The sequence below is a fragment of the Schistocerca serialis genome, chromosome 1 (assembly GCF_023864345.2).
Source record: "Schistocerca serialis cubense isolate TAMUIC-IGC-003099 chromosome 1, iqSchSeri2.2, whole genome shotgun sequence".
In the NCBI taxonomy this organism is placed as follows: Eukaryota; Metazoa; Arthropoda; class Insecta; order Orthoptera; family Acrididae; genus Schistocerca; species Schistocerca serialis.
This window is the reverse complement of record NC_064638.1, coordinates 295,763,464-295,790,702: the sequence shown is the minus strand read 5'-3', so window position 1 is coordinate 295,790,702 and position 27,239 is coordinate 295,763,464.

Below are 27,239 nucleotides of genomic sequence, written 5' to 3'. Positions count from 1 at the left end.
TCATGTTTAATTGGGCCATCGATATTATTCATCTAAATAATACGTTTGCCTTTTCGTAACAATATGCTTGTTCCCAATTAATTTGTATGATCATTTGAGGCTGTTCCTCAATTTAGTTTTCTATATCCTAGCGGTATGCTCCGACCACAACAACCGCCCCCCCCCCCCCCTTGTTAGGCGGCCCAGACGCTTCCTATGTCTGAATGCCGAAGTTCCAAGTCTCAGACCATCTCCCTGTGAGTAGCTGAAAATAATAAGAGAAGTGGAGGCCCTCCTACTTGAAGACTGGTGAATCACAATCGAGGCGACAAGGAGAAAAATGGATGTCATGTATCAGTTTTCAGCATGTTGCACGATATTTTGAACAGGGCAGAGCTCGGCCCCCGCCGAGTTTAGTGACTCCCCTCGCGCGTTGAAGAAAAGCCTGCCGAAACGTAGTAGCAGGGGGAAATGTTCTAGATAGGTCAGACCAATGACACTTCAGTCATCTAATCACGGTGTAAGATAGAATCACTATGAGAGACAAAGGAGCAAAGTAAGCAAAAGAAACAAGTGGAACAACGGGCACTAGAGAGAATTAATCACCACTTGCTAGATATGAAAACTGGAAAGAGATAGTGAAAGGTATCAAATATTTCTGTTACCTACCAACGAATCAATACAGAATGGTTGAAATAAGCCTGTCGTCAGACGCAGACTTGCGGTGTCCTAGAGGTATCCTACGTAGACGTAGAGTTGTACATGCTTTTACTGAAGTGCATCTGCAGCAGCATTGGGATATACGTGTATAGATAAAGCGAGAACATAAGAAACGAACAAACTATTAGTGTCTGGAATGTGATGAAATAATACAGCGTTAAACGTTAAGGAAACAGAAAATATTGCAATATAAGATGCACTACACAGGCGTCCCAGGAAGAACGATCGGTTCCAGTGAAACGACAGGTGCGATCACTGGAAGCAAAAGCGGTCAGTAAACATGGGCCATATAATGCATACATTAAGAGCTGTGAGCACTTGTTCAGTGCAAGAGATGCGTTTCACAATAGCGAAGATGAGTAAGTGCTCATAGCACATAGAAAAGGTATGCAATTTAGATCCCTTGTTTTTTTGAACAAATGGCTCCGAGCACTATGGGACTTAACATCTGAGGTCATCAGTCCCCTAGACTTAGAACTATTTAAACCTAACTAACCTAAGGACATCACACACATCCATGCCCGAAGCAGGGTTCGAACCTGCGACCATAGCGGTCACGCGGTTCCAGACTGAAGCGCCTAGAACCGCTCGGCCACACTCGCCGGCGAACCCTTGTTCACTGGAAACTTTTTTCCTTGCTTCGGTCGAAACTACCACCTCTCAAATTATGAATAACAAAGAGCTTGCAGCGGAAGAGATTTGATCCACAATATCGAAGATGGTCGTCTGCTCATAACTCTTAAGGTATACATTTAAAACCCATATTTACAGGACATTTTTGCTTCGAAGGATCCTTCTAAACACGTTGCTGAACATTGACCATTACTAAACTGGATTGACCATTACTCTTTGGACACCATGTATGCAACAGGTGAAGTGTGCTGTAAAATTTTAGCTGAAAGAGGGACAAGTTAATGTCGAATATGCTAAGGCATCAAGAAATCACTTAGCTATTAAAGCAGAGGCAGAGAGGATAGATTGCAAAGACAAACAAGAATTTAATGCATAGAGTAGATTATCGAGGATATTTCGGATGATAGGAGCATAGATGAAAAAAAAATAGCATTAGGTAAGAACAAAAAGAATACAGTACTGAAACAGCTGAAACACTGACACATTAAGAACCAAAATGAATTACAACCTGCAAAAAATACGGTATGTTTAAAAATAGAGACTTGGTATAGTTCAGAATAAGTGCGTAGAGAACGCTCTTGCAAAAATACAAATCATTACTTGTTTACTAATTAAAATCACAATGGTCTATTCACTTCAGTGTGCTAACGTGTCAGTTAAATGATGCTACGACCAATATTACATTAGATTAGATGCACTGTTTGTTCTGCTGTCCCGTTACACATAAAATCCAATTCCCGGGCATTCATGCCTAACGCAGCACAGAATCACATCCAGCTCACCTCATGTCTCGCAGTCAGTAGAGGGACACACAGAGAGTGGCAGTGTTGCAGAAGGCAGGGCGCCGCTCCTATTACTTTTGTACACTGAGCCGAGCCGTAAACAAGGCGTGCACAACGGCTCATTGTGGCAGTACATATGATATTCTGCGGGCTTTGCAGTATGGAATCGTAACATCTGACAACTTTTGTACACTGAGCCGAGCCGTAAACAAGGCATGCACAACGGCTCATTGTGGCAGTACATATGATATTCTGCGGGCTTTGCAGTATGGAATCGTAACATCTGACATCCAAGCTCAGCCGCTCCACGGCGTCCTAGCACTGACGGAAAGTGCGAAGGCGAGTGGAACTGACAGTAAATGTGACACTACGGTGGAGCCTAGTCCTCTGACACCTCCAGGTAATGAGGGAAGATGAAGGAGTCGTCATTCCAGCTTACGTACCCCCATTTTAGTAGCCTCAGTGTCTGGTCACCCCATCCACACCGCTGATTCCTAAGGAATGACAGTGTCGCAAGTTGCAGCACAACTTGGTTGGCCAATCATTATGTGTTGCCTGCTACCGAGAGAAGACTTCGCCTCTGAGCCCACAGCCAGCTGGCTGTAGTGGAACTTAGCTGCTGTAAGCTACCACTGCTGTTTGGTCTCCTCCGTGACTGACAGTAGTGTGAACAAGCCTGGGCCTTCACCTGACGAAGGGGCATATCAAAACGACTGCATATCACCGCTTTGTTTACAACCTGTCGAGCGAGACACCTGAGTACCGCCACTCTGGCAGTACGGTTTGTTACGGATTTTGGTCCCAGGCTTCCGCCTTCATGACACTCGCCGGCGCTGATATACTATTGGCACCTGCTTAAGCTCTCATCTGTCTTCAAAAGCGCTGGGGCAGGCCGCACGAGTTACTGGTGAACCAATGATGAATCACGCATACACACTCCTCTTCCAGCACGATATCGCCGTTGGGTTCTAACCTCCACTAGGGATGCAGCCAATGAAGCTATTCAGACATATTCCTTGCCGCACTCGAGTGCGCGAATCACCAATTTTTTGGCGTGCCGAAGAAGAGAATCTGTACTGTCAAGTCACAAGCAATAAATACCTTTCGAGACAATGCTGTTTCCCTGGCGCTTTATGGAGCATGTCAGCTCCCGCACACCCTGCACCTGTAGCTTCACCATCTCATCTGCTCAGCCTCCGCGCCAACCAAAATCCTGACCCAAGGGGTGACCACTACGGACCTGTATTGAGAAGATGGGAACGACGCCAGGAAAAAAAACACATAATGCAGAAATGCAAAAGAGCTAATGTGTTTATGGTCCTTCCACTGATCCCGACGCGGCCGCGGTGGTCTAGCGGTTCAGGCGCTCAGTCCGGAACCGCGCGACTGCTACGGTCGCAGGTTCGAATCCTGCCTCGGGCATGGATGTGTGTGATGTCTTTAGGTTAGTTCGGTTTAAGTAGTTCTAAGTTCTAGGGGACTGATGACCACAGATGTTAAGTCCCATAGTGCTCAGAGCCATTTGAACCATTTGAACTGATCCCGACTGGAACGATTCTGAAGGATCTGGAATAACAGAGAAATTTTAACACGTTTTCATTTACAATTTAAAACACAATTTATCATAAACGTATAAACATGTATACACTGCAGCGTGTAATACACTGAAGCGCCAGAGAAACTGGTATAGGCATACATATTCAAATACGGAGATCTTTAACAGGCAGAATACGGCGCAGCGGTCCGCAACGCCTATATAAGACACCAAGTGTCTGGCGCAGTTATTAGATTGGTTACAGCTGCTACAATGGCAGGTTATCAAAATTATCAGATGAATTTAAACGTGATGTCATAGCTGGCGCCGGCCGCGGTGGTCTCGCGGTTCTAGGAGCTCAGTCCGGAACCGCGCGACTGCTAAGGTTGCAGGTTCGAATTCTGCCTCGGGCATGGATGTGTGTGATGTCCTTAGGTTAGTTAGGTTTAAGTAGTTCTAAGTTGTAGGGGACTGATGTCCACAGATGTTAAGTCCCAGAGTGCTCAGAGCCATTTGAACCATTTTTTTCATAGTTGGCGCACAAGCAGTGGGACACAGCATCTGCGAGGTAGTGATGAAGTGGGACTTTTCCCGTACGGCCATTCCATACGTGTACCGTGAATACCACGAATCCGGTAAAATTAAATCCCCGACATCACTGCGGCCGGAAAAAGATCATGCAAGAACGGGACCAACGACGACTGAGAGAATCGTTCAACATGACAGAAGCACAAGTTCCTGCAGATTTCAATGCTGGGCCATCAACAAGCGTCAGCGTGCGAACCATTCAACGAAACATCATCGATATGAGCTTTTGGAGCAGAAGGCCCATCCACGTACTCTTGAGGACTATACGATACAAAGACTTACGCCTCGCTTGAGCCCGTCAACACCGACATTGGACCGTTAATGACTGGAATCATGTTGCCTGGTGGACGAGTCTCATTTCAAATTCCATCGGGCGGATGGACGTTGCGGGTCTGGAGACAGCCTCACGAATCCATGACCCTGCATGTCAGCTGGGGACTGTTCAAGCTGGTGGAGGCTCTGTAGTGTTGTGGGGCGTGTGCAGATGGAGTGGTATGGAACCCCTGATACATCTAGATAAGACTCTGACGGGTTACATGTACGTAAGCATCCTGTCTCATCACCTGCAGCTATTCAAGTCCATTGTCCATTCCGACGGACTTGGGTAATTCGAGCAGGACAGTGCGGCCCTGAACACGTACAGAATTGCTACAAAGTAGCTCCAGGAACACTCTTCTGAGTTTAAACACTTCCACTGACCAGAAACTCAGCACACATGAACATTATTGAGCGTATCTGTGATGCTTTGCAAGGTTCTCTTACGGATTTATGGACACCCTTGCGGAATTCATGCTGTCAATTCCCTCTAGCACTACTTCAGACATTATTGGAGTCCATGCCACGTCGTGTTGCGGCATTGCTGCGTGCTTGCGGGAGCTCTTCATGATATTTGGTGGGTGTATCAGTTTCTTTGGCTCTTCAGTGTGTCATTCCTAGGCAACTGAAGCCAAGCATCACCATCAGATCGTATTAGCACCCTGAAGAGCTGCAGAAGACACTACGTACATAGAATTCACGTTATTATTACGAGCATGTAAATCAACTGGTTCAGGCAAGAAATTCATCAGTTAAGTAGCGGTTGGCCACTAATAAATCTATTAGGTAACTCTTGGAATGAACTTTATTAGTAGCTAAATTTCTTATTATGGCGTCAAGTTATTGGAAATGTATGTTCCTGAACAGCTGTTAAATTTCAGATCAAAAGTAAGTGATTTGTAACCTGTATTTTCTTATTCCAAGTATTAATTCTGTGACGTGAACTGTTGATTTGAAAGATGTATTATTGAGTACAAAATTCATAAAAGATTATGTATACTGAGTAACAGTACATTCTTTACTTTGAACAGTCTCCGCCCGACATTCTTGAGTTTACACCACAGAAGATTCTTATCACAAAAAGATGGCTCTGAGTACTTTAGGACTTAACTGCTGAGGTCATCAGTCCCCTAGAACTTAGAACTACTTAAAACTAACCAACCTAAGGACATCACACACATCCATGCCCGAGGCAGGATTCGAACCTGCGACGTAGCGGTCGCGCGGTTCCAGACTGTAGCGCCTGGAACCGCTCGGCCACTCGCGCCGGAATTCTTATAACATCCTTTTGGACATGGACTACTTCGGCGTGATGTGTCGTCCTAAATACTTTAAGCGTGAGTGTTATTATATTCTGTTGCAGTAAACATAAACGTGTTAAACAAATGTCACGCTGATCGACCCAGAGACTGCATATGTCAGGGCGTTTCAGCACAACGTGTAGTCGTCTGTGGGGCAGAATGTCTGTTTCAGTTATTTTTTTTACTGCATTGTGCTTAGAGTATTTATTTGGGAAAAGAATGTACGTTGTTTGAAACTGACTTTTCTCCTACCACATGAATTCTTTTCATTACCCCTGACTAGCTTTATAAGAGGGTCAAAAGAGCAAGGAGTGAAGCAACTACTACTTTCTGCAGTGGTCGTCGCTAAGGTTAACACTTTGCAACAAGTCACACTCTTCTGACGTTCATTCCGTAAGTTTCTTCTTACATTACAGTTACCTCTCAATGATTCATTTTGATGACTGTATGAAGAAAGAAACAGACCACTACAAAATTATGCGATAATAGACAATAGCGAATGATGAAACATTGCAACACAAGGAGATAAAAATCTTCATGACATGACACAGTGTCAAAATTATATTGCGAATACCTCTGAAATCGTTGCATGTTACCTGCAGTCTGTACTGTTCTAAACGGCTCTGAGCACTATGAGACTCAATATCTGAGGTCATCAGTCCCCTAGACTTAGAACTATTTAAACCTAACTAACCTAAGGACATCACACACATCCATGCCCGAAGCAGGATTCGAACCTGCGACCGTAGCAGGAGCGTGGTTCCGGGCTGAAGCGCCTAGAACCGCTCGGCCACAGAATCCGGCTGTAAAGTTGATCATGTAGGAGTTATCTCTTATGCTAAATACGCCAGTTCTCTCTATTAGTATTAACTGTTTGTTGTCGAAACATTAAATTATGAAATTACACATGATTACCTTCTTCATTTCGACGCAAGAGAATATAATAAAAGCACAACTAGAATGCCTTTGTAGACCGGCTTTTATCCATAAGCAATTTGAAAGGTGTGCTGTGGAACAAATCGATTGATGGAAATGGATAAAAACTACTCGTGGACTCTCGCGGATCCAATAGGGCCTATTATCTCCTGTGTAATAGCCGTTTATTCATGGGACCGAAAATTCTCTCGGACCCTGCAAGGTACTGTAACCCCTCAAGTGTATATAGATTGGTGACATGTTTGCATTGGATGATAATGAGAGAAGGGGGAGAGAGCGTGAAACCGCCTACTAGCAGCTGGAATAGCACCAAGGTGGGCGCCGAGGCTAAAGCCCCTATCCGATGGATGGACCAGCATCAACAGTGTCAAACACTCTCACTTCATGACAGGAGATATTTGGGATTTAATCCAGGATATGGGCGCATGATTAGTGATCAACGACTTTACGCTCCTCTCCGTTGCCATAGAGATAAAGCAGCCAACAGCAAGTGCCACATCCAGGGGCTCAGCATTCATTTGGCTTGGCGACGCCAGGGTTCCTGAGCTGACAACTGGTAAGGGGCCCCAGCCCTCCGTTACCGTAAGCTCTGGGCATGCTTCAGCGACCACCGTGCGGCGCAGTGGTGGAATTTTATGCGTTTTGGATAATGGGGGTCTTCGCTTCACCACCTGGTCCACAAAGAAGGTACACAAAAACTTCAATCTCAAGGTGTGCTACGTGCTGATGAGGTAAATGGCTGTTGAGGTAAAACAGTCTCTAGAAGGCAACCTCTGGGACACCTGCCTCCCCCTACCCATAGACTTGCTCAGGCATGTACAGCTCTGCCTGGGTCGATGGTTGTTTCCCTAGCACCTCATGTGATCCGAATGGAGCGGTCTCATCAAACTACTACTCCTGACGGGATGGGTGTATCGTCAGGCAGTACCTGCACCCATTCCTCAGAGAGAGAGAGCGCTTGGTCAGTCCTCCCGAAAAAAAGTCTCTGATTCATAGTAACACGGCATTAGAGTGCCATAACACTTTCGTTGTAATCAAAAGAAGATGGGGAATCTTCGAGGAGGTCACCCCTTTCATTCACAAGGCATTGGAAGGTATTGCTGGGTCTTTGAAAAGTGTGAAACGACTTCATAATGGAAGACTTTTAGTTGAAACTGCTATTTCACACTAAATATCTAAGCTTCTAGGAGGTAAGGCCTTAGGTGACGACCCAGTCGAGGTTGAGTTGTATAACAGCCTTAATTTCAGTATGGTCGTGTTACCTGCTCCGATATAATGGAGGTGAACCCGCGGAGTAACGTGAAGAATGGCAAAATATGGGCGTCACGGAAGTGTAGAATTATATGAGGAGAGTCAATGGTAAATTGGAAATATTGGCAATATTTATTCTAATGTTTAGTACTTCAGAATTACCTGAACATATCCTTGCAGGCTATATCCATCTTAAGGTTCGCCTGTTTGTTCCTAACCTAGTGCAGTGCTAGAAATGTCAACGATTTGGCCATACCACTATGGGATGTAATGGGAAGGCTACCTGTGGCAGTTGTGGAGGTTCAGATCACGAGTCAGGCAATTCTTGTGCACTTCTTCCGAAATGCATAAACTGCTCTGGAGATCACCCAGTGCGGAGCAGAAAGTGTGGGGTTTACAACGAGGAAAGGAAAATTCAGGATTTGAAAGTAAAGAGACGCATACCCTTATGTGATACTAAACAAGCTTTCAAAACTATGCAACTACCGGTTTCTGCTACTCCTGTTGCATCAGCCCTTAAGACGCCAATCGCTAAGTGTGATGCCTCCACATAAAATCTGACAGATTCAAGTAAGAGCACATACACTTGCCGATGTACATGTGGGGCAAAGGCTCCGCTTGAAACTGATGTCGTTCGGAAGCCGTCAGTAATAGGCTTACCACCTAGGCCACATACCACTACCCAACATCAGAAGCCAACTGAGCCATCCCAGCAGCCCAGCTAAAGATCTCCTCCCGTCAGTAAAGGAAAACGTCCTTGAATAGTAGTTCTAATTCAAAGAAAGCGGTCGTTAAACCTTCAAATCGGCAAGCCCTCTCCCTTTCTGATGGGGACTGTACTTTTGAGGACTATACTCTTGTCGAATTTCAATGGAAGGAACCAGAGAGCAGGGAACCGGCTAATGATTCCCCTGATCTCCGCGATAAATCACCTCCTCTGAGGGAGAGAGTAAAGAACAACCAACGCTAACCAGTGGCTTCCACAGGGGCTCCTGTGTTGCAATGGAATTTGAATAGCTCTCGCTCAGGTTTGGAAGAACTACAACTACTGGTCTAGGAGAAACCTTTTTGCATCTGCTTACAAGTCACCGTCACACTTGAATTACGGGGCTACCACGCTTACAGGAAGGACGATAGTACTGGAGACAGCGCTAAAGGTGGAGTGGCTATTTTCCTCGATGTCAGACACCACTCCCCTCCTGTCACTCTTATCACGACCATGCAAGGAATTTCTGTGAAAGTTCTCGCACCCTTTAATATTACAGTGTATTCTTCGTACCTGCCCCTAATGATGCTTTGGACGCAGACAAACTGGCAGAACTCTTCTGGGCACCCCCACGCCCATTCCTCAATGTGGTCACTTCAATGCAGACAATGTGCTGTGGGGCGCGGCTACCACTTGCTCCAGGGGTCGGATGATCGAGCTACTCGTCCATTCTGAGAATACCTGCCCTCTAATCGCGGATCAGATGACTCACTTTTCCACAGCTACATGGTCTCTTTCGGCCATTGACCTTTGTTGGGGAAGTGGCTCCAGATTTGCATTCTAGTCACCACTTCCCAGCGAAGATCCGTCTGCCGACTAGAACAATGGCCAACAGGAGACCATGCAGATGGTTGATGCAAAGGGCAATTTGGTTACAGTAGAGTCGACAGGCTATTTTTGAACAAAAGGATTGTGCGCGGCAAGCGGTGGACCATATCACGTGTGAGATCCAGCGGGCTGCTGCAGAGTCCATCCCCAGGTCTAGTCACCACCTTAGACGACGGCCTGTACTTTGGTGGAATGACGACTGTCGATTGGTAATCAGGGCCACACGAACAGCTCTGCGGAACTTCAAACACTGTCCAACTACAGACAATCTTCATGCCTTCAGGTTTGCAAGGGCACGTGTGAGGCGAGTGATAAGAGAACGGAAGACTGCTTCGTGGAAGAAATTCACGACTTCCATTAGTCGGCCCACTTCCACTGCAGAAGTTTGAGAATCAATAAGACGGATTTCAGGCAAGAATAGTACACGTCCCCTTACGTCCTTGTCAAATAATGGAGTCTTGGTGGACAAGCCAGAAGACATGGCTCAAGTTTTAGCTGAACACTTTTTTACTGTACGTCATCCAGACAAGCTCCTGCTTTTCAGGTGTTCCGTAGGACTGCAGAGATTTGGAAGCTTAATTTCTTCTTGCATAATTAAGAAGTCTACAACCTACTGTTCTCCATGTGGGAACTGGAGTCAACTTTGTCTGCAGCTAGAGACACTGCTCCAGGATCTGGTGAGATCCCTTATGCCATGCTTCGTCATCTATGCTCTGAAGCGAAAGGACAACTCCTCTCTCGTTTCAATCGGATCTGGTTTGATGGACAGTACCCCATGACTTTGAATCAGGCAATATTAATTCCATTCTGGAAATCAGGTAAGCGCTCTAGCGCCCCTAACGGTTATCGAAGTGTCGCCCTTACCAGTTTTGGGTAAAGCTTTTGAACGCATAGTCAACCGCCGGCTCGTCTGGCTGCTCGAATCCCGAGGTCACCTGAGCCGCTCCCAGTGCGGTTACGGCGTTACCGTTCCACACTTGACAACTTAGTTCTACTGGAGATTGCGATACAGAAGTCCTTCTTACGCTGAAACCATTTGGTTTGTGTGTTTTTTGATCTAGAAAAAGCAATTGACACTACTTGGAGGTACAACATCCCTCGCCAACTTCATGAATGGGGAGTACGTGGACGCCTTCCACTTCAGATCCAATACTTTCTCGAGGACCGGCGTTTTCGTTATCGCGTTGGCAATTCAATGTCTGATTGCTACATTCAGGAGAGTGGGGTGCCCAAGGGCAGTGTCTTCAGTGTGACATTGTTTTTCAACACTTTCAATGGCATTTCCTCTGCATTCAGCAGCCATGTCAAATGCTCTTTGTTTGTAGATGACTTTACAATCTTTCTAATCTTCCTCTGATCTTACGACGATGACGAGACAGCTACAGCTGACCATTAAGAGTCTGGAAACCTGGCTTCCCCAGAGAAGACTACATGTGCCAATTTTAACCGTGCTAGTTGTAGTTTTAACCAACCAATGCTCCCAATGTGGGACAATATTTTACGTTTTCAAGACACTGTGCGCTTTTTGGGTTTATTATTTGACTCGAAATTAACTTGGCCCCCACACCTGAAAGACCTACGAACAAAGGGCTTCCGGTCATTGACTCTTCTGAAATGCCTTAGCGCAAAAATGGGGAGCTGACAGGTCTGCCTCTTGCAGTTTTATAGGGCATTTGTTCGATCACGCTTAGATTATAGCAGCGTGGTCTACGGACCGGCCCGTCCTTCCCACCTCAGGATGTTAGATGTTATCCACCATGAGGGCATTCGTATATCGACAGGAGCCTTTCGGACCAGCCCAGTTTCGAGTCTGTGTGCAGGGGCTGGTGAACCACCACTCTGGATTTGGTGACATATCATTTTTGCTCGGCGGCCGCTGAAAATCTCAGCGACACCTCAGTCATTGGCATTTAGTTCAGTGGTCCACCTTTGCACAACAGTTCGGGAATCGGCCTCAAGCGACTATGCCATTTGGTATACGTGCTACAGACTGTCTCAAGGATCTGAACCTCTCGCCGGCCGTGGTGGCCGAGCGGTTCTAGATGCTTCAGTCCAGAACCGCGCGACTGCTACGGTCACAGATTCGAATCCTGCCTCGGGCATGGATGTGTGTGATGTCCTTAAGTTAGTTAGGTTTAAGTAGTTCTAAGTTCTACGGGACTGATGACCTCAGATGTTATGTCCCATAGCTGTCAGAGCCATTTGAACCATCTGAATTGAATCTCTCAGGTATCGAAATACACATCCAGGGACGGAACGCATTGCCGCCTTAGTGTCTTCACAGGCCCAAAGTGATTTTATGCTTGACAAAGTACAAGAAAACTTGTACCCCAGATTTTGTTTTTAGAACTGTTTTCGTCTATTTTAAGAACGTACCGCAGTTTTATCGTTATTTATATGGATGGATCCCAGTAGGAGAATGCTTTCGGTTGTTCTGCTGTTTACCCTGACAAGGTTTTTAAAGTGTATCTTCCAGAACAATTTACAAATTATGATGTGGAGTTATATGGCATTCTGATGGCACTGGAGAGGATTTAGAGACATCACCGTGCAGGGTTTCTTGTCTGTTCCGATTCTCTTAGTGCATTGCAAGCACGTCACCAAATGTATCCAGTGGACCCGCTGATTCAGCTCATCAATGACTCCTTACAGCGGCCAAGGAGGTGATCTTTTGCTGGGTACCTGGCCACATTGGGATACAGAGTAACACATGGCTGACAAAGCTGCCGAGGAAGCATGTTGGGATAGCACTGTCCATCACTGGCGCAGCCCGTTGCGCGCCATCACCTCATTCTCTGGCAGATGCATCATGCGTCAGTGGGAGACTGAATGGCTGCAGATGACAGACAACAAACTGCGGTCGTTCGAATCGATCACAAAGGCTTGGCAGACTTCACGTCAGCCTCGCCGCTGGAAGGATATTCTGCTTACCAGACTATGCATTGGGCATAGTCCTTTGACACATGGCTCTCTCCTCCGGCGGGTGGATCCACCACTCTGCGAAATTTGTGGCGTGCCGCTTTCAGTTCAGCGTATTGTGGCTACGTGTGTCGTATGTACAGATATTAGATTAGGCCTCAGTCTCTCTCGAGATCTGACCTCCATCCCCGTAGATACCGATACCAGTGTTACACGGGTGGTGAAATTTTTTGAACTGTCAGGCGTCATCCATAAATTGGCGCGGTAGACTTTGATACATTATAAACTTCTCCTATGAGATTTCCATGCTGACTTTTCGTCAGGGCGCTGATGACCATTATGTCGAGCGCCCCCCCTCAAACCAAATCATCATCATCACCCATCGAAGTACCAGCTACGCCCAACGTTGCTTAATAAGGTGATATGACGAAAAGCGGTGTATCCAAGGAGACAAGACCGTTGGCTTATTTACTTGGTGAACAAGGCCTTGTAGGCCAAAATTCCACCGTCTAAATCAGTGAATACTATAGAATTTTCACTGTCGCTGTTTAGATTTATAAATAGCCTTTTTCTTCAGGGCACATTTTATCTCCTCTTTTCTTTCGTGCTTATATTCGTGTCTTTTTCCTTCGCGAAGCAGTATTACAGCCTGTACCAGAGGTGAACAGCTTGTCATAGGAGCTATTGTTGAGTGAAGGCTATTCGTACAATTCTAACTTCACCAACCTTGTTACTTATTCGGTTTACACAGTTCCTAACTATAGGTCGGAGCTATATGGCACATGACGCCAGTTACATTTCTTCGCATTGACAGAATAAATCTCCGGATACCTTTCAAATGGCCTCACTCCACGGGAAAGTATACAAGACTCATTTATACATCTAAGGTTGTATCTAACGTATATTTCTTATAAGAAAACGAAGACTCATTTCAGAAAACCAAAAGGCTCAATTTTTCTTTTGATGCATGTTCATTTGATATATTCACTTGAGATTACACTTTAAAAATAGTACCGCAACTGTGATGCATACAACTGAAAGCACCATGGTGCTCGTGAACTAACCGACACATCATACTTTAAAGTATATGCTGAATTCAGTATCGTAAACAGCGTACGCTGTAAAGTACACTACTGGCCACTAAAATTGCTACACCAAGAAGAAATCCAGATGATAAACGGGTATTCATTGGACAAATATATTATACTAGAACTGACATGTGATTACATTTTCACGCAATGTGGGTGCACAGATCCTGAGAAATCAGTACCCAGAACAACCACCTCTGGCTGTAATAACGGTCTTGATACGCCTGGGCATTGAGTCGAACAGAGCTTGGATGGAGTGTACAGGTACAACTGCCCATGCAGCTTCAACACGATACACAGTTCATCAAGAGTAGGACTGGCGTATTGTGACGAGCCAGTTGCTCGACCACCATTGACCAGACGTTTTCAATTGGTGAGAGGTCTGGCCAGGGTAGCAGTCGAACATTTTCTGTATCCAGAAAGGCCCGTACAGGACCTGCAACATGCGGTCGTGCGTTATTCTGCTGAAATGTAGAGTTTCGCAGGGATCGAATGAAGGGTAGAGCCACGGGTCGTAACACATCTGAAATGTAATGTCCACTGTTCAAAGTGCCGTCAATGCGAACAAGAGGTGACCGAGACGTGAGACCAATGGTACCCCATACCATAAATCCGGGTGATGCGCCAGTATGGCGATGACGAATACACGCTTCCAATGTGCGTTCACCGCGATGTCGCCAAACACGGATGCGACCATCATGATGCTGCAAACAGAACCTGGATTCATCCTTAAAAAAGACGTTTTGCCATTCGTGCACCCAGGTTTGTCGTTGAGTACACCATCGCAGGCGCTCCTGTCTGTGATGCAGCGTCAAGGGTAACCGCAGCCGAGTTGAGAGTCCATGCTGCTGCAAACGTCGTCGAACGGTTCGTGCAGATGGTTGTTGTCTTGCAAACGTCCCCATCTGCTGAGTCAGGGATCGAGACGTGGCTGTACGATCCGTTACAGCCATGCGGATAAGATGGCTGTCATCTCGACTGCTAGTGATACGAGGCAGTTGGGATCCAGCACCTCGTTCCGTATTACCCTCCTGAACCCACCGATTCCATATTCTGCTAACAGTCATTGGATCTCGACCAACGCGAGCAGCAATGTCGCGATACGATAAACCGCAATTGCGATAGGCTACAATCCGACCTTTATCAAAGTCGGAAACGTGATGGTACGCATTTCTTCTCCTTACACGAGGCATCACAACAACGTTTCACCAGGAAACCCCGGTCAACTGCTGTTTGTGTATGAGAAATCGGTTGGAAACGTTCCTCATGTCAGCACGTTGTAGATGTCACCACCGACGCAAACCTTGTGTGAATGCTCTGAAAAGCTAATCATTTGCATATCACAGCATCTTCTTCCTGTCGGTTAAATTTCGCGTCTGTAGCAAGTCATATTCGTGGTGTAGCAATTTTAATGGCCAGTAGTGTATTAGAAACTGTAATTGTCTGTAACCGTAATGGGTGTTAGAATTCAGTATTCTAAATAGCGTACGTTGTAAATTATTAGCAACTGTAATAGGTTTCTATTTTATACGCACTAGACTATAGCGCTATGTTTTAAGATCATTTGTGATTTATATATTGAAGATAAACTAGCTTCTCTAGTGAAAGATACTCTTGTGTTCGAGGGTAACACAATCAAGTAGAATTAGGGAACATGCATTCAAGGTTATTGTTGCATGAATATTAGGAAATACAAAATGGTTACTAATCAAATACGCCAACAAAGGGCAGTTTCGAACACAAACGGGAGAGTATCAAAAAATGTGTATCGAGAAAACCGTCTTTGGAGACATGAGGAAGATGATGACAAGCAGAAGGTAGTGTATAAGAGCGTAGAATGAGTAACTAGAAGATGTAATACATGCGAAACGGAAATGCATACTTGAAACATTTCCAAAATGAAATTGAAGAAGTCGTAAAGGAGATTAATTTCCAAAGCAACAATGACTAATCGGGTTATCCAAAAAGCACATAAATTTTTTTGTGACATTTTCAGTAGCGGAATTAATAAAACTTGACTGACACAATCACTTAACAATTACTCAAACGCTTTGTCACCACCATAACAGCTACAAGAGATGTTGTCAGGCACTGAGTCTTCCATTTCGAGACTGTGTGGATGTATACAAAATAACTGAAATCGTTTTGTTCAGTTCCAATTGCAACGAAAGTGCATATTATATGTGGTACAGAAGTGTATCCGAAGCAGAAGAAGATACGCGGTCACCAGTGGCGTGGACGTGGGTCCGTGTTTCGCCGTTGCTTTGATGCTCTCTCCTCGTCTGATAGTCGGCCTCTATAATTCCCGCTGTAAACAAAGTTACCGATTGTTGTTTTTATTGCCTTTTTGCAGTCGTTACCACAAACACACATGCAGAGGATGGCGGAGGTCCGTTTGTACCAATGTAGGCGATTGTTTGTCCTATTCCGTTTGAGTACTGAGCCAGAAAAAACTGAGTATATGCTTCTATACGTCCTCTAACCGCTGTTGAAATCTCAGATTCCTATGCGACATATACAGTGGTGGTTGAACATAGTTTTTCTAAATTTCTCCAATAGGCTTTTGCAAGAACTTCTACCAAAGATTCCCATTTACGTTTCCGAGCGTTTCTGTTATACTGTCGTATGCGTTATATCGAACACAACAGCGCGTCCTGGATTCGTTCGGTATCTTTGCCATGCTTACTTGATAAGGACCTCGAACACTGGAGCGATATTCTGGATTTTGTGACGTTCGCATTGTGTGTGTAATTTCCTTTAAGATGCACTACACTTTCCGTGAACTCTTCGAACAAAACGAAGTTTCCAATTCGACTTCCGTAACACTGATTTTACGTGATCCTCCCATTCCATATTACTTCTCGGTATTACCACTAAAGGCTTACACGATGTGTTGTGCTCAAGATTTTTACCACTAATCTTATAATCTGACACTGTCGGATTCTTCTTCTTTGCTGTAGGCATTGTCTTTCATTTATCCACGCCTAAAGAGCGCTTTCGTTCATTATACCAAGTGGAAATTTTGTCCAACCTCAATGTGTTGATCCTTCATGTGAATTTCTGCGGTAGGTTTTTACAGTCTCGTCACCTGTGACGATTTTGTTCAGGAAATAACTGTCTGCATTTTGCATTTCATCTACATCTGCATGACTATCCTGCCAGTCACACATAACTGCCTGGCACAGAGATCATCGAACCGGTTTCACCCTATTTCTCTATCGCTCCAGTCTCGAACAGTGCGCGGGAAAAGCAAAAACCTCTGTCTTTCCGTGCGAGATCTGATTTGCATTATTTTATCACGATGACCATTTCTCGCTACGTAGGAGGCGTCAAAAGAGTATTTTCACATTCGTACGGGAATATTGGTGAATGAAGCTTCCTGAAAGATCTCTCTGCAACGAAAAACGCCTTTGTTTTAATGACTGCCTCCCCGACTGGCGTATCAGATCCGTGACACTCTTTAAATCTTCTTTTATTGTTAATTCTGTCACGATCGTGTATGGATAAAAAGTAGGTAGTCACTCAACTTACTAAAATAATTAAGTAACTTCTTAAATAAATAAATTTATTAAATACATTACTTCTACTAGGTGGGCTTGACAATGACTTTCTGTGTGAGATCCGTTCTGGTTCTTTTATTCGACGGTGCACATCTTTTCAAATGAAAACTTTTTTTGCCAGACTTCGAAAACATTTTCTCACCGAACCAAGGCTCGTACTGGACCATTTATGTGTATTTGATGAACGCACATTTCGCTACGTCAAGACTCAGTATAGGTGAGATGACTTGTAAAATAAAATGAAACAAATATAAAGTAATATCACTGTATTCAATTATCACACATAAACAATAAATTTACGATGAGACATTAAATCAGTTGCTGTATACAACAACATGCGGGTGCTTCTAGTGTGTTTGCGCCTCATGTAAATGATAATGGCGGTGTGCCGTATAAATCTGCCGTAATCGCAGGAAAGTGTCCTTGGCTCGCTTCTAAAACAGAAAGGTGCAGTCCCGTTCACAAAAATAACTGAGGGACGCAATTCTACATGTGTCTCTGCGGTTGTATCCTACAGTCGGTACAAGCGTTCATAGTACTTAATTTTTAATTAATACTTTATTTATTTGTTACGTTTCACATATTTCATAAACAAATTCCGCTCTTCCAGCGGATATCCCTTTAAAACTCTCTTCTCTATGTCACTGTAATAGAAAACGAGCTGCTCTTCTCTTAACTTTTTCGATGTCCTGACAGTCCACTCTGGTGATGATCCCACAACGCATAACAGTACTCTAGCAGAGAATGGACAAGCGTAGTGTAGGTACTCTATCTACTAGAGTTGTATCATCTTGTAAGTGTTCTGCCAATTAAATGCAGTGTTTGGTTCGCTTTGCCCACAACATTTTGTATGTGAGGATATCACTTTAATCTGATCGTAACTGTTATTCCTAGGTATTTGTTGAATTGAAAGTCTTTATATTTGTCTCATTTATTGTGTATCCGAAATTTAACTGATTCCTATTAGTATTCAAGAGGATGACCTCGCACTTTTCATTACTTAGGGCACCTGACACTTTTCTCACAGTACAGATATCTTGTTTAAAACTTTTGCAATTGAATTTGATCATCCGATGGCTCTGCTAGATCGTAAGTGACAGTATCATCTGCAAACAATCTCACATGTCTGCTCAGATTATGTTCTATCATTTATAGCCGGCCGCTGTGGCCGAGCGGTTCTAGATGCTTCAGTCCGGAACCGCGCTGCTGCTACGGTCGCAGGTTCGAATCCTGCCTGGGGCATGGATGTGTGTGATGTTCTTAGGTTAGTTAGGTTTAAGTAGTTCTAAGTCTAGGGAACTGGTGACCACAGATGTTGAGTCCCATAGTGCTGAAAGCTACCTGAACCATCATCCTATCATTTATAATCATTAGGAACAGTGGAGGGCCTGTACCCTTCCAGGGGTAAGCACAGATGTCTCTTCTGCCTAACTCGATGTCCTTCGTCGTTTGCTACGAACTCCGACCTACCTGACAGGATATCACGATTCAAGTCGCTCATACCTAAGATGAGACTCCAAAGGCATGCAGTTTGATTAGAAGTCGCTTATGAGGTCTGGTATCAAAAGCCTTCTGGACATCTAGGAATATGGAATCAGTTTCAGATCCCCTGTCGTTAGCACTCATTACTTCGTGAGAATAAAGAGCTAGTTGTGTTGTGCACGTGCGATATTTTCTGAAACCTTGCTATGTGTCAATAGATCATTTTCTTTCAGGTAATAGTGTTCGAAGACAGTAATCAAGGCGCGACACGTCGTTGTTTTTGTTCCAAAGGTTTTAGGGACAAACGCTGCATACACTTTTTTCTTCATTAAAACGTTCTGAAGAATGTCTCGAACAGTTCGTTTACAGATGTTGCTCCACTGCGACTTGTTACACAGCAACGTTGATGTATTATGGCTGCAATTCCACTACCGAACACTGGCTGCTCACAGCTAACTGTGTCCGGCACACAGTTTTAATCTGCCACGAAGTTTCATATCATCGCATACTCCGCTGCAGAGTGAAAATCTCATTCTGGAGAGATCACCATTGTTGTGGCGTAACAAGCTTGCTACGCCACACTGGGAAGGGAGCCGAAAGAAAGGCACGCGTACACACACGCCGACTGGCGTCAAGTCTGGAACAGGATAACTATTGAATGGTAGCAAGAAAAGTACGTAGCTGCTTTATACTTAACTTTTTACAGCGTTCTTCTTGAGACATTTATACGATAACTCTCAAACTAGGTAAGGCTAATGGCGCCTTGCTAGGTCGTAGCCATGGACTTAGCAGAAGGCTATTCTAACTGTCTCTCGGCAAATGAGAGGAAGGCTTCGTCCGTATTGTCGCTAGCAATGTCGTCCGTACAACTGGGCTCGAGTGCTAGTCCGTATCTCGAGACCTGCCTTGTGGTGGCGCTAGGTCTGCGATCACACAGTGGCGACACGCGGGTCCGACATGTACTAATGGACTGCGGCCGATTTAAGCTACCACCTAGCAAGTGTGGTGTCTGGCGGTGACACCACATTCCTCCCCCGCAAATCGGCGAACGGTCGTGTGATAAGGCTTCCGCCCGCCGTGGGGAGGACCCCATGTTGACGTATGCGATGAGGTGGGGAGCCTAACAACAGGCGAGGCTGTGCCACCCGCACCCGGCCATTCGGTCCGAGGGGATCTAGGAAACGCCTGAAAACCTAGTCCAGGGTGCACGTCAACATGCGGTGTATGCGCCCGTAAAGAGACAGGAGGGGCCGAAGGGTCGACCTCCATTGCGTCGGAGTAGCCGACGCGCGAAGACGCCATGTGGTCCGGAGCGGGCAAGAGTTCCATGGCGGAGGACAGCTGGTCACGGGAAGCGATCGGCGGCGCGTGACCCAGGGAGGCGCTTGGCGGCCGCATGAAGCGTCGAATGAGGGCGGCGCCGGCGGGAGAACAGGCGGCGGCGGCGGCGGCGGCGGCTGCTGCGGCGGCGCGTCGCCATGTGGCAAAATGGAAGGCAGCGTCGGTAACACCTGGGGATGAGGCGAGCCAGTAGATGGGTCCCCAGGGCGCTGACCGGACGGCACCGTCGCTGAAAGCAGACGGGGAGCGGCAGAACCCGTGCGACGACAGAGGCGCAGCTGATTGAGATGCCGACGCACCTCACCAGAGGCCCCCAAAACCAAATACATCGCGCGGCCGAGGCAGCGAATAAGGCGCCCTGCGAGCCAACGCCGTGAACCGCGATAGTTGCGATAAAATACAACGTCGCCTGGAGCAAAAGCAGGAGTCTGCCGCTGCACAGGAACCTGATGCGGCGGATGCAGCAAAGACATCAAGGTTCGATGAGGACGACTGTGGAGCAACTCAGCCGGCGAGCGACCATCTCGGGGCTGAGAGCGATACGAAGACAAAAAGAGCAACAATGCGTCCTCCTGAGAATGCGACTCTTTCAATTTCAACATCTGTGATTTGAAAGTCCGGACCAATAGTTCAGCGGCACCGTTTGACTGAGGCGAAAACGGCGCGGATGTCAAATGTTGAATACCATTGGCCTGGCAGAATGACTGAAATTCTGCTGACATGAATTGTGGGCCATGGTCGGAAACAATAGTCTGCGGAAGACCTTCAAGGCAAAAGATAGCAGACAATACTTGGATGGTGGCGGAGGACGTCGTGGAAGACATCCGGACAACAAAAGGAAAATTACTGAAGGCATCGACCAGAACCAACCATCGAGCATTCCAGAATGGACCAGCAAAATCAATGTGCAAGCGTTGCCAAGGGGAAGTGGCTTTTGGCCATGCAAAGACTATCTGCGGCGGTGCGGATTGTTGTTCGGCACACGCCATGCAAGAAGAACACATATTCGTAATCGGAGCATCGATTCCGAACCAAGTACAGTGCTGACGAGCAAGTTGTTTCGTTCGCACTATACCCCAATGTCCTTGGTGAAGAAGCCGTAAAACAGAGGACTGTAACGAACGTGGGACCACGACTCGGGAGTGATCATTATCAGAACGCAACAACAAAACACCACATCGAACAAAAAGTCTCTTCTTGTGAGCAAAAAATCTGCGAACCAACGGATCCTCGATCCGTGACTTTGACAAGGGCCATTGCGTAGCAACAAAACGCAAAACGGTAGCAAGGACAGGGTCAGCAGCTGTGGCTGTAGCTACACGACGAAAATCAATCGGAAACGATTCGACCACTTCATCGGTTTCCGAATCAATGAACATGCAAGCAAGTTCGGAAGAATCGAATGCTTTATCCTCAGCAACAGGCAAACGGGACAATGCATCGGCGTTTCCGTGCTTAGCAGTGGACCGATACAAGATATCGTAGCGGTACTGCGAGAGGAAAATAGACCAGCGAATGAATTTCTGCGCTGTACGCGGAGGTACAGGCCTGTTCGGATGAAAAAGCGACGTCAAAGGTTTGTGGTCTGTGATGATGGTAAAGTGACGACCATACAAGAAATCATGGAACTTAGTAACACCAAACACAAGAGCCAAAGCTTCTTTCTCTATCTGTGAGTAATTTCTTTGCGGAGACGAGAGCAATTTTGACGCAAAGGCAATAGGGCGAACATGCGAGCCAACTTTGTGTGCAAGCACAGCACCGATCCCGAAATCCGATGCATCTACCATCAACAAAAGGGGTTTCTGGGGATCCAAAGGCGTGAGGCAAGTATTAGAAAGCAACGCCGATTTCAACTGGCGAAAGGCGCGTTCGCATTCCGTCGTCCAGACGAACGGAACACCCTTATGGCGTAAGCGATGAAGCGGAGCTGAAATGGAAGAGGCATTGCGCAGAAAGCGATGATAGTAGCTAATTTTACCCAACACACTCTGCAGCTGCTTCACATTTTGAGGGGAAGGCAAATCTTGTATGGCACGGAGGTGCTCTGGACTCGGATGTATGCCTTGGGCATTGATGACATGGCCCAGGTATGGTAAGTCACGAGCAAAAAACACACATTTGTCCTTCCTCAAGCGAAGACTATTTTGTCGCAAGACCTGAAATAACGTTCGTAGGTTCGCAAGATGATCTTCTTCTGTCTGTCCGGAGATCACTATATCGTCCAGATAGTTTGCTGCAGTAGGGACCGACGCACAAATAGTTTGTAAATATTGCTGAAACAATGCAGGGGCGGATGCACACCCGAACGGCAGTCTTTTGAACCTGTACAATCCAAGATGCGTGTTAACCACCAAAACGCGCTGGGATTCGTCGTCCACCGGTATTTGCAAGTACGCATCGGCTAGGTCCAACTTTGAAAAATATTTTCCCGGGCACAGTTTAGCAAAAAGATCTTCCGGGCGGGGCAAAGGAAAAGTAGCAGTCACTAGTTGTGGATTCACTGTGGCCTTGAAGTCCACGCAAAGTCTCAATTTTCCGGAAGGTTTTGGCAAAATTACTAAGGGTGAGGCCCAGAGAGAAGCTTGCACACGCTCAATTACACCCTGTGATTCTAGATCGTTTAATGTTCTTGCGACCTCATCACGTAATGCGTGGGGAACATTGCGCGCTCTGAAAAATTTCGGTTGCGAATTGACTTTCAGTTCCAAATGTGGTTCATAGTTTTTAGCGCAACCTAAGCCCGGTGCAAAAATGTCTGCAAATTCGTCACACAGACGAGAAACACTGTCTGAAGGCACAGTTTGATTCACTGATAGGACCTGATTTACAATAGACATGTTAAACAACTGAAATAAATCTAAACCAAACAAGTTCACTGCAGAAGAAGAGCGAAGAACGTAAAATGACACAAGTTTTGTTTGTCCCTTATATGTTGCAAAAAGGCTGCACTGTCCTAACACAGGAATTTTCTGTCCTGAATATGTGGTGAGCTTAACATTTGCGGAATGCAACGGAGGTGTGCCCAGTTGTTTGTACGTCTCGTGATTGAGCAATGAAACTGCAGCTCCGGTATCGAGCTGGAATGGTATGACCTCGCCATTAAAGTCCAAATCTATAAAAAGTTTATTGTCCTGCTGACGACAAGAGCGACTGTCTCGTGCAATTTGAACTGATACGTCTACAGAATCACTTGCTAATTGACGTGATTTCCGGCGACGTCGACGCACAGTTTTTGTGGGACGAACACAGTCACTGTTAGAAAGAGTGGCACTGGACGAAGCGGAATTAACGACATGAATGTCCATGGGCGAAGGTCCACGAGTCTGAGCGTCCTGGGTTCGATTCCGGCGCGAAGCAAAGGGCCTGGAATGGTTGTGATTGTCTGATCAGAGCTTTTTCTGGCAAACACTTTGAACATGTCCTTTCCTATTACAGAAAAAGCAAATAGCTTGGCGTGACGGGCAATGTTCACGCGAATGTCTAGTAGCACACCGCGGGCATGATTTCACTGCATTTGTGTGCTGGCGTGGCACAACTGGTTTAGAGCGTGGCGGCAGCTGCGATGGTGTGCGCGAGGGCAGTTGACCGGGCCGCGTAGCGCGAGCGCGCCCGGCGGGCCGGTTAATGTTACACACAGCTGGCGAAGTTTCTAAAGAGTCTTGAGCACAGTCAAATGTGTCTTGTCTATCCAATATGTCTATCACTTGTTGAAGGGAGGGATTAACTAGTTTCAAAATTTGCTCCCGTATGCGAACATCAGAAACGTTCTGTGCAATTGCATCACGTACCGTTGTATCTGAATAAGAAAGGCCACAGTCACAGTCACAGTCAAAGGCACAGTCCCTAGTAAGTCCTTGCAATGTTGCTACCCACTCCCTATTAGTTTGACCGGCCGTACGTTTTGTACGAAAAAACGTATACCGTTTGGCAACCACATTAACTGTTTCTTTGAAATAGGCATGTAAAGCAGATAAAATCTCATCGTAGGACAGAGTTGCTACGTCGCGTCGGGGAAACAATTTCACTATCACACGGTAGGTGGACACACCGACACAAGAAAGCAAAAACGGCTGCCGCTCATTACCTTGAATTCTGTAGGCGGCTAGATGAAAGGCAAACTGGCGGGACCATTCCATCCACGATTCGTGCGCCGGGTCGTAGTGCCTAAAAGGCGGTGCAACTGCGAGTTGTGGCTGCGGTAGCGGTGAAGCGGCGGCTGCCGCATCGGTGTGAATGGCACGTTGACCCTGGACGAGCTGTCAAAGGGCATCCAATAACGCCTGCGTCTGCTGATTCTGCAAGCGATAAAATTCGGACAGTACAGCTGGAGATTGTGGCGAAGCCATGACACAAATAAATCAGAGCAAAGCAAGTAGAAAGAACACTTTTCTCGTCGCCAATCTGTTGTGGCGTAACAAGCTTGCTACGCCACACTGGGAAGGGAGCCGAAAGAAAGGCACACGTACACACAAGCCGACTGGCGTCAAGTCTGGAACAGGATAACTATTGAATGGTAGCAAGAAAAGTACGTAGCTGCTTTATACTTAACTTTTATTCTTTGATGAATACAGCGTCTTTCTTGAGACATTTATACGATAACTCTCAAACTAGGTAAGGCTAATGGCGCCTTGCTAGGTCGTAGCCATGGACTTAGCAGAAGGCTATTCTAACTGTCTCTCGGCAAATGAGAGGAAGGCTTCGTCCGTATTGTCGCTAGCAATGTCGTCCGTACAACTGGGCTCGAGTGCTAGTCCATATCTCGAGACCTGCCTTGTGGTGGCGCTAGGTCTGCGATCACACAGTGGCGACACGCGGGTCCGACAAGTACTAAATGGACCGCGGCCGATTTAAGCTACCACCTAGCAAGTGAAGTGTCTGACGGTGACACCACAACCATATTCTTCAATTACATGTCACAGCTCCTGTGGTCACACATTATGTGTCTTTAATGTAGACGTTTCCATTGCCTTCTGCATCACCATGCATGGCATTTAGGGGCAGTTTCCCACCCCGAGGGCAAGATAGTGCCCTGAACCTCTTCCCGCCACTCTGGCCTTTTTGATAAGGGTGTTGGCAGAACTAGAGTGACTTCTTATGCCGTAAATCTTCGGCCGCCATTACTGATAATTTTTACTCAGAATCGAAGTAGCCGTGAGGTTCAAACCCGGAACCGAGAACGTTTTGATTGCTTATATTAGACGTTACCCCTCTTTTTCTTTTTTAATCGAAGGAACCGCTGCAGGACGAGGGTAGTGCAGGGATCGACACCCGAGTCCTGGCCATCCGGTCGCCATGCCCGTGCAACGTTTTCTAGGAGCAAAGGATCAGGGACAGGGTTTCACGGGTTTTTCTGTGTTTACTTATTTATTTAATTTTGCTATTTTATGTATTTATTGATCCTATAACAGCCGTAACCGAGCGTCCGAGTCGTCTTCTCGTCTGTTGGTAGGGGTTCACTCCTAGTCCATCAGTAGTGGATAAATATGCTCCAGGATTCTTCTTCAGTTTCAGCGTCATATACCCGAAACGCCCCTGTGAGCAGGAGAGTTTGCAAATAATGAACCTAAGTAATTAGCGAAGTGGGGTCCTGTACTTCGAGTGGCGGCTGAAGCCTGCATGTGTCGACACCAGTAGGGACCAAAAGTCGAGTGTACCTTAGTGAGCATATATGTGGTAAAGGGCTATGCCTCCTAGCCAGTTAACAGAGTTCGTCCTGGTCAGTGGAAAGCATACGCCTTCGGGGCGCAATATACAGGGTGGTACACGGATAGTGACCGGGCCAAATATCTCACGAAATAAGCATCAAACGAAAAAACTATAAAGGACAAAACTCATCTAGCTTGAAGTGGGAAACCAGATGGCGCTAAGGTTGTCCCGCTAGATGGCACCGCCATTGGTCAAATGGATATCACCTGCGTTTTTTTGAATAGGAACCCCCATTTTTATTACATATTCGTGTAGTACGTAAAGAAATATGAATGTTTTAGTTGGACCACTTTTTTCTCTTTGTAGTAGATGACGCTGTAATAGTCACAAACGTATAAGTACGTGATATCACGTAACATTCCGCCAGTGTGGACGGTATTTGCTTCGTGATATTTTACCCGTGTTAAAATGGACCGTTTACCAATTGCGGAAATGGTCGATTGTTAGGTATCCTGGACGACATCATCCAAGTGTCCGGACCGTTCGCCGGATAGTTAAGTTATTTAAGGAAACAGGAAGTGTTCAGCCACATGTCAAACGTCAACCACGACCTGCAACAAATGATGATGCCCAAGTAGGTGTTTTAGCTGCTGTCGCGGCTAATCTGCACATCAGCAGAAGACAAATTGCGCCAGAACCGGGAATCTCAAAAACGTCGGTGTTGAGAATGCTACATCAACATCGATTGCACCCGTACCATATTTCTATGCACCAGGAATTGCATGGCGACGACTATGAACGTCGTGTACATTTCTGCCACTGGCCACAAGAGAAATTACGGGACGATGACAGATTTTTTGCACGCGTTCTATTTAGCGACGCAGCGTCATTCACTAACAGCGGTAACGTAAACCGGCATAATATGCACTACTGGGCAACGGAAAATCCACGATGGCTGCGACAAGTCGAACATCAGCGACCTTGGCGGGTTAGTGTATGGTGCGGCATTATGGGAGAAAGGATAATTGGCCCCCATTTTATCGATGGCAGTCTAAATGGTGCAATGTAAGCTGATTTCCTACGTAATGTTTGACTGATGTTACTACAAGATGTTTCACTGCATGACAGAATGGTGATGTACTTCCAACATGATGGATGTCCGGCACGTAGCTCGCGTGCGGTTGAAGCAGTATTGAATAGCATATTTCATGACAGGTGGATTGGTCGTCGAAGCACCATACCATGCCCCGCACGTTCACCGGATCTGACGTCCCTGGATTTCTTTCTGTGGGGAAAGTTGAAGGATATTTGCTATCGTGATCCACCGACAACGCCTGACAACATGCGTCAGCGCATTGTCAATGCATGTGCGAACATTACGGAAGGCGAACTGTTGAGAGGAATGTCGTTACACGTATTGCCAAATGCATTGAGATTGACGTACATCATTTTGAGCATTTATTGCATTAATGTGGTATTTACACGTAATCACGCTGTAACGGCATGCGTTCTCAGAAATAATAAGTTCACAAAGGTACATGTATCACATTGGAACAAACGAAATAAA